This window comes from Nicotiana sylvestris, chromosome 2 (assembly GCF_000393655.2).
Source record: "Nicotiana sylvestris chromosome 2, ASM39365v2, whole genome shotgun sequence".
Taxonomy (NCBI): domain Eukaryota; kingdom Viridiplantae; phylum Streptophyta; class Magnoliopsida; order Solanales; family Solanaceae; genus Nicotiana; species Nicotiana sylvestris.
Window position 1 is genome coordinate 166,094,332 of NC_091058.1, and position 11,761 is coordinate 166,106,092.

General features: G+C 34.6%; 1 pseudogene; it reads left to right on the forward strand.

Annotated features, from left to right (window-relative positions):
* The first annotated feature begins 4,874 nt into the window (after positions 1–4,874).
* Positions 4,875–10,808, forward strand: LOC104221966 (putative pectate lyase 2; annotated as a pseudogene).
* The last annotated feature ends 953 nt before the right edge of the window (positions 10,809–11,761 follow it).

Sequence of the window (11,761 nt, forward strand, 5' to 3'; positions counted from 1 at the left end):
TTCATATTGTTAAAAAATTTCTCAACATTAACGCCCAATAATATATAACTATACTACTACTAATATCTATAAATAATTATATATATATAGAGAGATAGATAGATAGATATAACGACTGGACACTTCTCTTTAGCCAATGATCCTATTTAATTTTTTTCTCTTTCTTTTTGGTTGCATTTTCTCTTTTTTTATTGGGTAAATTAGCTCAATAATGACTTGAGTCTTTTTGATTTCCCACTTTTACTATATTTTTTAAACCATACCGTATAAAAACTCAAAATTTCACCTTCTTAAACATTCTTCTAACGTTTCAAACTTTCCCCTTTCCCCATAATTGATTATTAATTAGATATTTATCATTTTGCTCAGTACTTATGTGACACCAAAAATCATTCTTCTTTCATTTTTAACTTTCTTTCTCCTCATTAAAGCTCATGGTCTCTAAATACATTTATTAATAAATATTATTATTATATTATAACAAATAATATAAACAACATTAAAACGAAATGAAATGCAAGAGGATTTAACGTTGCCTTTTTCTTTCTATCCAGAAGACTCTAAATACTTTTCCTCATTTTCTCTTCTCTAATGTTTATATTAATTTGATTGAAATTCAAGAAGTACACATATTTTATGACTGTTATTTATCACCTACGCTAAATAAATTTTATATATGAGAACCTATTTTATTTAGTGTATGAACATAAACCAATTGTAAGAGTTTAAGAACTTTAGTAACATTGCCAAGCCAATACTCGGTTATTTTACAGTAATACAAGTAAGAACACGACGTCCGTTAAATTGACTAAAGTGTTCATGATGATAAAAAATTATATTTGTGATGTAATCAACTTATATATGCTTATGGATAAAAATTATCTAGTTTATCTCAAGTATGTTCAAACAAATATAAATTCAATTCAATTAAAACCGCGCGAAGCGCGGGAAAATTCACTAGTGCAAAATAAAAATCAGAAGAAACAGAGGAAAATATTAAAGAAAAAGTCGATCTAATGCATTCCAGTGAATCGTGATAAAGAGATAAATATTTTCTAAGTATCCTCTTACGAAAATGTGATCTTTAACACTATCCAACAAAATGTTTTCAACATAAAATTCGTGTTGATTCTCCGATTATTATCTGATAGTTCAAAAATGTAGTTATTCCTTCATTTTTTGGCTAAACTTTTAAGTTTGGGACACAGATTTATGTGTACAGGCATCTTGCCATCTTGGTCATATTTTCTTCCTAAAATGAAAATTGTTATATTTTGTTGAAAAGTAACTTAAATTTATAAGGTGATAATCAAATTTGAATAAATTTAATGATTAAAAGTATATATTATTCCAGTTAAACTTATGTCACTAAATAATATGAGCAAAAGAAATTTTTTAAATTGCACTTGAAAAAAATATTACACTTGCATAATATGGGTAAACCCATATTCAATCCGTTTCTGATCGGCATAAAAATGGACGGTTTGAGACCCAACCCATTTTTGCTTAATTCATTTTTAACTCGCCCAAATCCGACCCAACACGCACATTTGCTACCACTAGACGGACATTTATCTATGTCCATTTATAAGTAGCTTATTACAGAAACTAACTAATTCATCAAATATTACTAATATTAGCCAATTAGTTATTTGTAGCAAATAAAAGGTTAAATTTTTGCTTTCTTTTGAGTGAGTGTTATGAGAATAAATTGGGTATATCTTAAGGAATTTAAATCTCAATTTTGAGATGATTTGACAGTTTTGAAGTGGTTTGAATTGAAAATTCGAAGTAGAAAAAAATAATATGTGTATCACACTATGTATCATTTGTGTATCACATATGTATCATTTGTGTATCACATATGTATCACATGTATATCTATATATACTTCTATGTGTGATACATGTTAGTATCCTGTATTTATAAAAATAATTCTGGAGAATATAAAATAACGTATAAACAGAAATAAAAAACAGAAACAGACTTTAATCCGAGTCCACTGAATTCACAGTGCTTCCTTAAGGAATTTAATTCCCTCCTAGTACCCAAGGTTGTGGATTATTTCCTCCCAGGATAGAACGAATTACACACTGGTGTAACGGTACTTCAAACTCCAGTGTTTTAGCGAACACAAAAATTAGTAGCAAAACACACTTAATGTTGCATTCTTAGTAGTTAAAACAATGCAGAAGAAAGGAGGAAAAGTCAGAAATTCGTATGAAAAATCTGAGATAATGGAGTGCAATTTATAACCCCAACTTGTTGAGTTCAAATGAAGAGTTGTAACTCTTCAGAGGTCAGTTACTTAAAACGGCCATAACATAAATGACCATTTACGCAAATTAAAACGAGCAGAAGAAACGTTTTCCGTTACAAAAACGGACGGGTAGAGTCAATGAAACTGATAATTTGAATTATTAATTTATCGTTACAAATACGGATAATATTACATTAATATTTACTATTATTATTTGACCAAATTCGAAGACGAAGCCGAAGCCTTCTCTTAATTGAAGTGTGAATTGGACGTGATCAACTATCACCAAAGTTATGTGATAAGATTGCATGTAATTGATTGAATCAAGTCACTTGGATGATATTTGATTGATTTTTTGATTGACTTGGCATGCTACCTCACTCAGTCACGTGGCATGCATGATTGTATTGGTCATTGATTTGACTTGGCATATCATGTCATTTAATACGTGGCATGAACGTTAGGCTAATGGAGCGGACTCATCATTTGAATTTCAACTCAATGGACTAGCCCAATGAATTTGAATTTAATTTAAATCCACATTATGGACATAAATAATTTAATCTTGATATTTGGACTTAATATTTTTTGAATTTAGGAATTTATCCGAATTTATTATGGACTTTAATTCCATAAATTTCGTATGTTTACAACCCCTGTTATGGACCAAACTAAGATGTAAGAAACAACTGTTTTGCTTTATATTTTTTTCCTTCTTAGCTGTTATATGTAGATTGTATTTGGATCTTGATTTTAAAATTTTATCCCATTTTGGTTTACAAATATGAAAAATCAAAATGGTAGTTCATCATGCACCAATTAAACCAACAACTGTTTTGCCCTATCCTTTTCCCTTTTTAGCTGATATATGTAGATTGTATTTGAAAGTTGATTTTTAAATTTTTTTCCTTTTTTTGGTTTGCAAAAGCATTAAAAAAAAATCAAAAGGACAGTTCATCATGTGCTAATTAGAGTAAGAAAATAAACAATTCGCCTAAATGGATGAACACATAATTAAAAATTGAGAATTTTTCATAAAGCACCATCTTTTAGGTCTAATTAGCCATTTATAGATACCCTTTGCTATATTACGTGTTATAGATACCTTTTATGTTTTTATACAATGTATTTCATGTATTTAAGCTGTTGTATTCATTAATACAACAAAAAAAAGGCGTAAAAACTGGAATTCCAACTAAGTTTGACATGTATTTAACTGTATTCAAGCGTCATTAACGTTAAATATAGTAACGTATCTGCGCAAAATCTGGAAGGTTAAACTGGTTAAAAACGGAAGGAAATCAAATCACATGATATTCTCCTAATTTAACTCAACGAACTAAAACGATCCCTCATTAATCTGTATTTGAAAGATACATAATAAAGATTATAGCTGAATAAAGATAAATACATATGAATAATACAGTTGAGTAGAACTGTATACAGTTGAATACAACAAAATACAACTTAATTCATCTGAATAAAACAATTGAATACAACAAAATACAACTGAATACAGCTGAATAAAACTCTTGAATGCAACAAAATACAACTAACTTCTGCTGAATAAAATAGTTGAATATAACTAACTACAACTGAATACAATTGTATAAAACACTTGAATACAACTAACTACTGCTGAATAAAATAGTTAAATACAACTGATTAAAACTGAATACAAGAGAATAAGCATAACTTTTTAATACATCTAAAATATATAAATGAATGCTACTGAATACATGTGAATACAGCTGAAATATACATTCGAATACAACTGAATACAAATAGGCGATTTGGCCAATCTAGAGAGAGAAACAGCCTTATGGCTTCGCCGGCCGGCGGCCAGCCATTAATTCCGGCTGGTCAGCCCCCTAACACATCTGTCCAACCTCCTACAACAACTACAAACAATCCCCAGCCCGCAAATCCCACAAACGAAGCCATGAATTACGCAAAAGCTGTGAACCCTACTTCGACGACCACTGCCAAGCAGAATTGAGTCGCTACAGTTGAACCAATTGCTCTTCGTCTATCAAAATCAACGAATTAAACTTACCCTAAGCGATTGTAATGGAGTGATAATGGAGGAGAACTAGAGAATTTGGGTGGGAGAAGATGTATGAATCGTGGGTTGAGGGAGAAAGAGTAAAGTGTATGCAAAAAGAGAGAGAACGTGGTTAGTCAATTTTACTGTGATTATGTGAGAGAAAAGACTAAAAAGAAGAGAGAAAAATATTATTTAGCATATATGATGCCTTAAATGTAGGATGTAACTATAATTAGATATTTGACTATAAAGCATAAAAGGTATCTATAGGATGTAATATTTTAAAATGGTATTTATTTAAAATAAATAGGGTACTAAGGTTTTCTACGAGGCGTAAAAATTCCAATTAAAGATTCACCTATCTTTGAATATGTAAGATGATTCTGGGATTCACTCACGCATCCTTGAATATGCAAGATAATTATGACAATAAATCCCACCATCCATAAATTAAACCTCAATATAGATTTGCATAAATCAACATCTAAAACCTCCTTAGACTTGATTGTATATAAGGCTAACATGGTGCCCCAAATTGTTATAGTCTCATTCTTTTTCCCTAAAGCCATGGCAAATCCCAGTTCTTTCTTATTGTTTTCATGTCTTCTATTGTTTTCCATTTCTTCTTTGCATGGAAAAACTCTAAACCCTATAGATTCATGTTGGAGATCAGATCCGAATTGGTCTACCAATCGCCAAGCTTTAGCCGATTGTGCTAAAGGCTTTGGAAGTGGTGCCTTGGGAGGAAAAGGGGGAGCAATTTACGTCGTAAATGATACTGACGATGACCCTGTAAATCCTAAACCAGGCACCCTCCGATATGGTGTAATTCAAACCGAACCACTTTGGATTATTTTCGAAAAGGATATGCTCATTAATTTAAGAAATGAGCTTATAATTAATAGTTTTAAAACCATAGATGGAAGAGGTGCGAAAGTTGAAATAGGTTTAGGACCTTGTATTACTATTGATGTTATAAAGAATGTGATTATTCATGGAGTAAAGATTGATATTTGTTTGAAAGCTCCATAAGGAAATGTTAGAATTAGTCCTACTGAGGTTGTGTTTAGGCCTGGTACTGATGGAAATGCCATTATTATAAGTAATTCTTCAAATATTTGGATTGACCATTGTTTTCTTGGTCGTTCTACTGAAGGTCTCCTTGATATTCTTTTTACTTCTTATGATATCACAGTCTCAAACAATATCTTTTTCAAACATAATTGGGTAAGTGCCTTTCTCTCTCCTAATTTATTCTTTTCTTATTTTAATTTTTTCCGTATTACAAAAATGTACATGTTGTCGTTCTTCCCTAAATAACAATGCAATTTCAGGCGATGACGCTGGGGAGTATAGATGGATTTTATCAGGACAAGAGCATGAATGTCACAATCGCATTTAATCATTTTGGTCCTTATCTTAATGATAGAATACCAAGGTACTCCCTCCGTCTCATATTATGTGTCGTGTTTCTCTTTTACATGCCCTTAAGAAATATTAATTAGGAAAGGGATTGAAATATTCTACCATTATTTATATTATAAGATACAATCTCTCTTCATTGAATATTTATTCTATTTATGTGTTATATTCATCTTCAAAAATAATTATTACTAAGGGTAAAAAAAAATCAATGTTGTGTTGAACTTCTAAAATGATAAATAATTTGAGACAACTATTTTTAGTAACTACGACTGTTAATATGAGACGGAGGGAGTACTGCTCTATTTCCAAAGTGAGTTTATTTTCAAAATCGATATTTCCTCTTTAAGTAAACCCATGCATCAGACAAAGAGTGAGAGAGAAGATTCTCATTCCTACGGAATTACTATTTTGTCAATTTCTTTCCCTTTTTAATTTTTCTATAATTAAGTGTTGTAAATTGATCTTTTATTAGTAATATTTTATGCTGAATATTTGTATGTATGATGCAGGATTCGATATGGATATGTTCATATTGCCAACAATTATTATGAACCCTGGGGACTTCATGCCATTAGTGGAAGCTCCGAACCAACTATTTTTAGTGAAGGGAATTACTTCATCGCCCCCAACAACGTGACCATGAAAGAGGTGAGTTTGTTTTGGAGTAAATGCCTAAGGTTTAAACTGGTCAGTTGAACACCCTTCATCGAAAATATTATGTTGTGTATGCAAAAAAATCCACTGAGTGTATAGATAAAAAAATTACCTCCATATATATTATCGAAATTCCTGATTTTGCCTTTGCACATAGCTTCAATTGCCCTAACTTTTGAAATTACTAAATTATATATTCTTTTGAAATTACTAAATTATATATTCTTGACAGGTAACACATAGGGAATATGCTTTGCCAATGGTGTGGGCGCAGTGGAATTGGAAGTCATCCAAAGACAAATTCTTGAATGGAGCTTTCTTCAATGCATCAGGAAAAGGAAATCCAACTCCAAATTATACTTCACCACAGTCATTTCTAGTTGCTGATGGATCCCAAGTTCCTTCTTTAACTTCTGATGCTGGTCCTCTTCAGTGCATCCCTAACCGACCCTGCCTTTAATTTGTCCCCTTTAATGAAAATGAAAAAATAGTCTGTTTAAGTTAACGAACGATATTTTAATTTGTCTCGGCAATCTGATTTTTACGATAAAATTTGCAACAGAAAGATGGAATATTATGGTACTTAATACGATCGGGAAATGAATTCCAAGCTTTACTCTTCTTTGATGTCGCAGTGTAATCTTATTACAATGTATGAGCTTACATTCGATGGATGTTTTCTTGACAAGAATTTTCTTAAAAGAGTAGGGTGCGCGCCAGCTTAATTAATGTGTGTATTTTGACTATCCATCGAATATATGTGTTTACCCTTAAAAATGGATAACAATTAAATTTATATGCGGTTTTAAAGATATGTGCATTAATTCAATACAAATGATCAATGACGTCAGATTAAGCAATGAGAAGAATGAGTCCGGGCTCGGTTAAAGGCTTAAAGACGGACCTGCCTTCGGTTCCGAAATAAAACTTATGAACAAGAACAAGAACTTTAAATAGCTTTCAGAAACAGAAGCATATGCCTTGATATGTGTCTAATAAATAATAATCTTCCCCTTTATATAGTAGGAGAGTTTTACCCTAAGTACAATCCTAAGAAAAGTAAAAATCTTCCTTTACGTTAATCGCTGATTTTCTGTCGATATAACCCGAGATTCACGCCGTGATATCTGGTTAGGCACATACATCACGGTCCTTTGTTAGTCGTGTGTGGTTGTTTGGTAATGCTCTCCGAAGTCTTGGAATTCGAACCGAACCTAGAGGATGTGGTCCCGATATCCCCGAGGGCATGTGTTTTGCTCGAGCCCCGATACGAGGGGCTCCTTGCTCTGATTCTGATTCCTTACGATCACGTCCTTGCTCCGTTTGCCTCACCGGAAAACTGGGGTGCTCACTGGACTCGGTTTTATCCGTATATAGATAGTCCCCTCGTTTCTCAAAGAGCAGGCTTTGCCGAAACAATGGGAAACAACAGATGTTCTCCGGTTCCTTCATTTGTACGTTACGACGAGGGAGCCGAAACGTCCCATCATTCACGTCATTAAAACTTCGGACATGTGTCGCTCATCGGCTGGTTGCTCCCGAATGTGAAGTGTTGGCTATTTCCCTATAAAAGTTTCCTCCATTTGTTCTTTTCCACTTTTCAACTAAATTATTACCTTTGAGCTTTCCGGCCTTCATCAAACCTTTTTTAAACCTTCATATCTTCATCCTTGTTCTTCAATTTTCATAGTGATCTCCAGACTTTTACCCGGATCTTCTTTAAATCTTCATACTATGTTCTTCATCGTCAAAACTTGTTTTTCCAAAATTTTGTATTCTTTCTTCAAATTTTGAAATCTCCCTTAGTGAACAATTGAAAAAACATCAAAATCGTCCCTCAACAATTTACCTCTTCATCTTCTCAACCGGCCGCTGGTACTAAGGCGGTTGCCTGTGAAGCAGTAACCCTCAAAACGGCTTCCGCCGATGTGGTTACTAACGAATTGGCCCCCGAGCCTCCCTTGCAAGCGTTAATCCTAGGGGGCTGCTCAATTGTAGACGACTTTAAAGTCGAGAAGCCCTCATGCAAACAGGACCAGGGCAAAGGAGTTTTGAGGTACATACGCTTCAGTGACGGAAGATGTTCTTTCCATAGTTCGAAAGGACTGTAATTGAGAGGGCAAGGACGTAGTAGTCCCCGGGCCCGAGGAAGCCGTTACTACCTACGTGGAGGGGTACTTAAGAGTTTATACTTACCCCTTCACATTAGGCCCGGTAGACCGTTCTCGATTTTTGCAAGAGGTATGAGGTGTGCCTCGGGCAAATCCATCCATAGCTATAGAGTCCTCTGCTACTTTGTGAACAATACTAAGTCTTGTCGGTTCATGATCGACCACCTACTTTGATTATACAATACCTGAATGTTCCAAGGGGGACTGATCAAGCTTACTCGCTGGGCCAGCAAGGCCTTCTTTTCGAGAACCGACAAAGACCGAGACCGAAGTTGGCAGGGATGCTTTGTTCGAGTGAAGACCGAGCATTTGGCCCCCTCCCCCCCCGAATACAAGCAATTCCCTAAGAAGTGGAATGCGTCTCGTAAGTGCAATCTCTCTTTAAATGTCAAAATTCTTTTTCTTCAATTTCTTTCTTCTCATTCATACTTGTGGTTGTGCAGTTGTCGCCCAGCTTCCGGATGCAGTTCCCTGGCTAAAGGAATGGAACAAGGGCATTTGTACTTAGATGTCGTACTTTGAGCGCACATGGAACAGACTCTTTAAGGGTCGATCGGAGGCCCGTTCTCATGGTAAGGCCTCTTTCTGAATAGCCAATACCATGTTTTTATCTTTTATTACACTAAATCCTCTTCCCTTTTGTTATTGCAGGTTTGCCTAAGACCACCAAACTTAGGCCTTTGGAAGGGGATGAGGATGTGCCCTTGTCCGTTGATCCCTCCGCTTTGGGACTATTGTTTTATACATCAATATCACACAAGAGGGGGGGAGGTGATTTGTGTGATCTCCAATTTTTCACGTGCACTGATTATAGAAGGATCTGGCTCTTCTATGTGTTCCAACTACGACTATTGCAGAATAATAAGTACAGAAATTAAAGAACATAAGTATTTTACGTGAAAAACACCTGGCTCAAAAGGTGAAAAAAACATGACCTACTTTCCAGTAGGATTTTCCCAAACTCTCCACTAAAATCACTGAGCCAAAAACTGCATTTACAAAAACTCTTTTTTAAACCTAGGACTAACTCTAATCCCGTTGTAGCAAACAACCTCTAACTACTGCGATAACTTCAAGTTAACTCTAACTTGAATACTCTGAGTACCTATTATAATTGACTCTAGATAAAGCTGAAAGGTACACTATGAAAATACCTACTACAATTGAACTAGAATAAAAGGCAGACGCTTGGAGCTGGTTCTTCTATCTGGTTCACGTAGCTTCAGGTTTGCACTCTTGAATCACACATGAACTGCTTGCAAAAAGCCTTGCTATTTTACTCTTAATTCACGTTTAACTTCTGCATTTTTGTGCCACACCTGTAAAAGAGAACAACACTGATATTTATAGATTTAGTAAATAGAGATTGACTAGAATTATGATGCTACTCTTCCTTAGTGGAAGAGTTCTAGTTGATCTCAACTTCTAACTCTCTCCCTATCTTGGATAGTGCTTTCTTTGAGTAAGGAGTCCTTCTCCTTATTATTTATGCAACTTTTTCGATCAGGAGATGTTAAATACACCAAGTTAAGCTTATCTCCTTCACGTGCATCCCACATGCTCGAATTTGCCCCTTTTTGTGCACCTAAGGGATGGACCTGGGGGATGGACTTGGTTCATGCCTGAGTTCCTTTGTCAGTCTTCAAAACTAACCTTCACTTGGGCCAACAAATTCCCCCTTTTTGATGATGACAACCTCTATGTTTTTCATAAGCTTAGGCCGTGTTTTAACTCAGCTCAATATCAACAAAATGTTAGAAATATTTTTCCTTTTTATCACTTATCATCAAGTACCAGGTTCATTAGGTTATAAACATCACTTGTTCAAAGCTAAACATTTATTTTTCCCCTTTTGGAATCAACTAAAAGTTGCATAAAAATGTGAGATAACCATATTTTAAACTTACTCGTGGCCACTGGGGCTACTTCAAATGCAAACATGGATTAATCATCATAGATCAAGCTAAGAATTTCAACCATCAAATAAATATAAACAAACTTTAGAGCAATTAATGATTGATAAGATTCTACCACAAAGCATAAGAAGAAATAAAAATACTGGAAACATGAGCAAAAGAAACAAAAAGTCCCGAACTGGGTCCCTAGTTAATCTACACTAGGCTAGGAGGCTTAAGGCTGGTAAGGATCATGTGCTTGTTTTTGGCTTGGAGGTAATACTATAAACATGTTTTCAGCATATCCTGAAGAATACCAGCATTCTTCTCATTTTCTCTTGCCAGCTCAATTCTGAGAGCATCTCTCTCAGTCTCCACCTCTACCAACCTTTTTCTTCAGCCTTTCAATCTCAGAATCCTTAGCCCCACTTTCTTGCACTAAGGCTCTGACCTTGCTATTCATTAGTACCTTTTTGGATAAACCAGGTTCTTTAGGAGTGGCATTGACTTCATGATTGCAAGCAAGCAGAGTATTAACCCCAAAATGATCATTGCTTGTACTAACCTACCACTTCTTCATAGGTATATTGAAATGTGTGAGAACAATTGTGAGAAATGAGGCCATAGGGAATGGTATGAGTTTTGGTGCCATTGATAACCCTATCAAGAAGCTGGATTATAGCTTTCAGTCATTTCTTCAGCAGATCTGCGAGGGTTTCCTCTACAGATGAACCAGGTTCATCTCCTCAAACAACCATTACACTTGCGTCTTTGGTTAAACTCATAAGAGTGGGTGAAAAATCAGCCACTCTTGTACTATTTCCCTCTACAGTACTCCTAGCGCCCTTGCTCTCTTTTTCTTTTCCCTTTTTATTTTTACCACCAACTTCTCTAGATTCTATCGTCTCAACATATGCTATAAATCCTACCAGTACAAATCTATTTTCCAAATTTGCAGCAACTTCAGAAATTATCTCAGGAGTAACTTTAGAATCAGAAAATACCTGTTCAGTTTCGGAAGAACCACTTACTTCCCCCTCAGTAGCAGACTTAAAAGAATCTAGGTAGATTAATATAGTTAGGAGTCTTGAGCAAAACTGGTTCACTTGTAACGGATAAGTTCAAAAGAAATTTTGGCTTAGGTAGGACTCTGCTCATGATCCAAATATTATTATTTCAAATTATGCAGAGTATAGAAAACATATCGTGTTATCTTGATGAACCAGGTTCTTCACTGGTAATTCTCCTGTGTAAGTCTAAATTTGCCAAAATAGAGAAAATATCATTAGAGATTAATGAGTCATTTTAA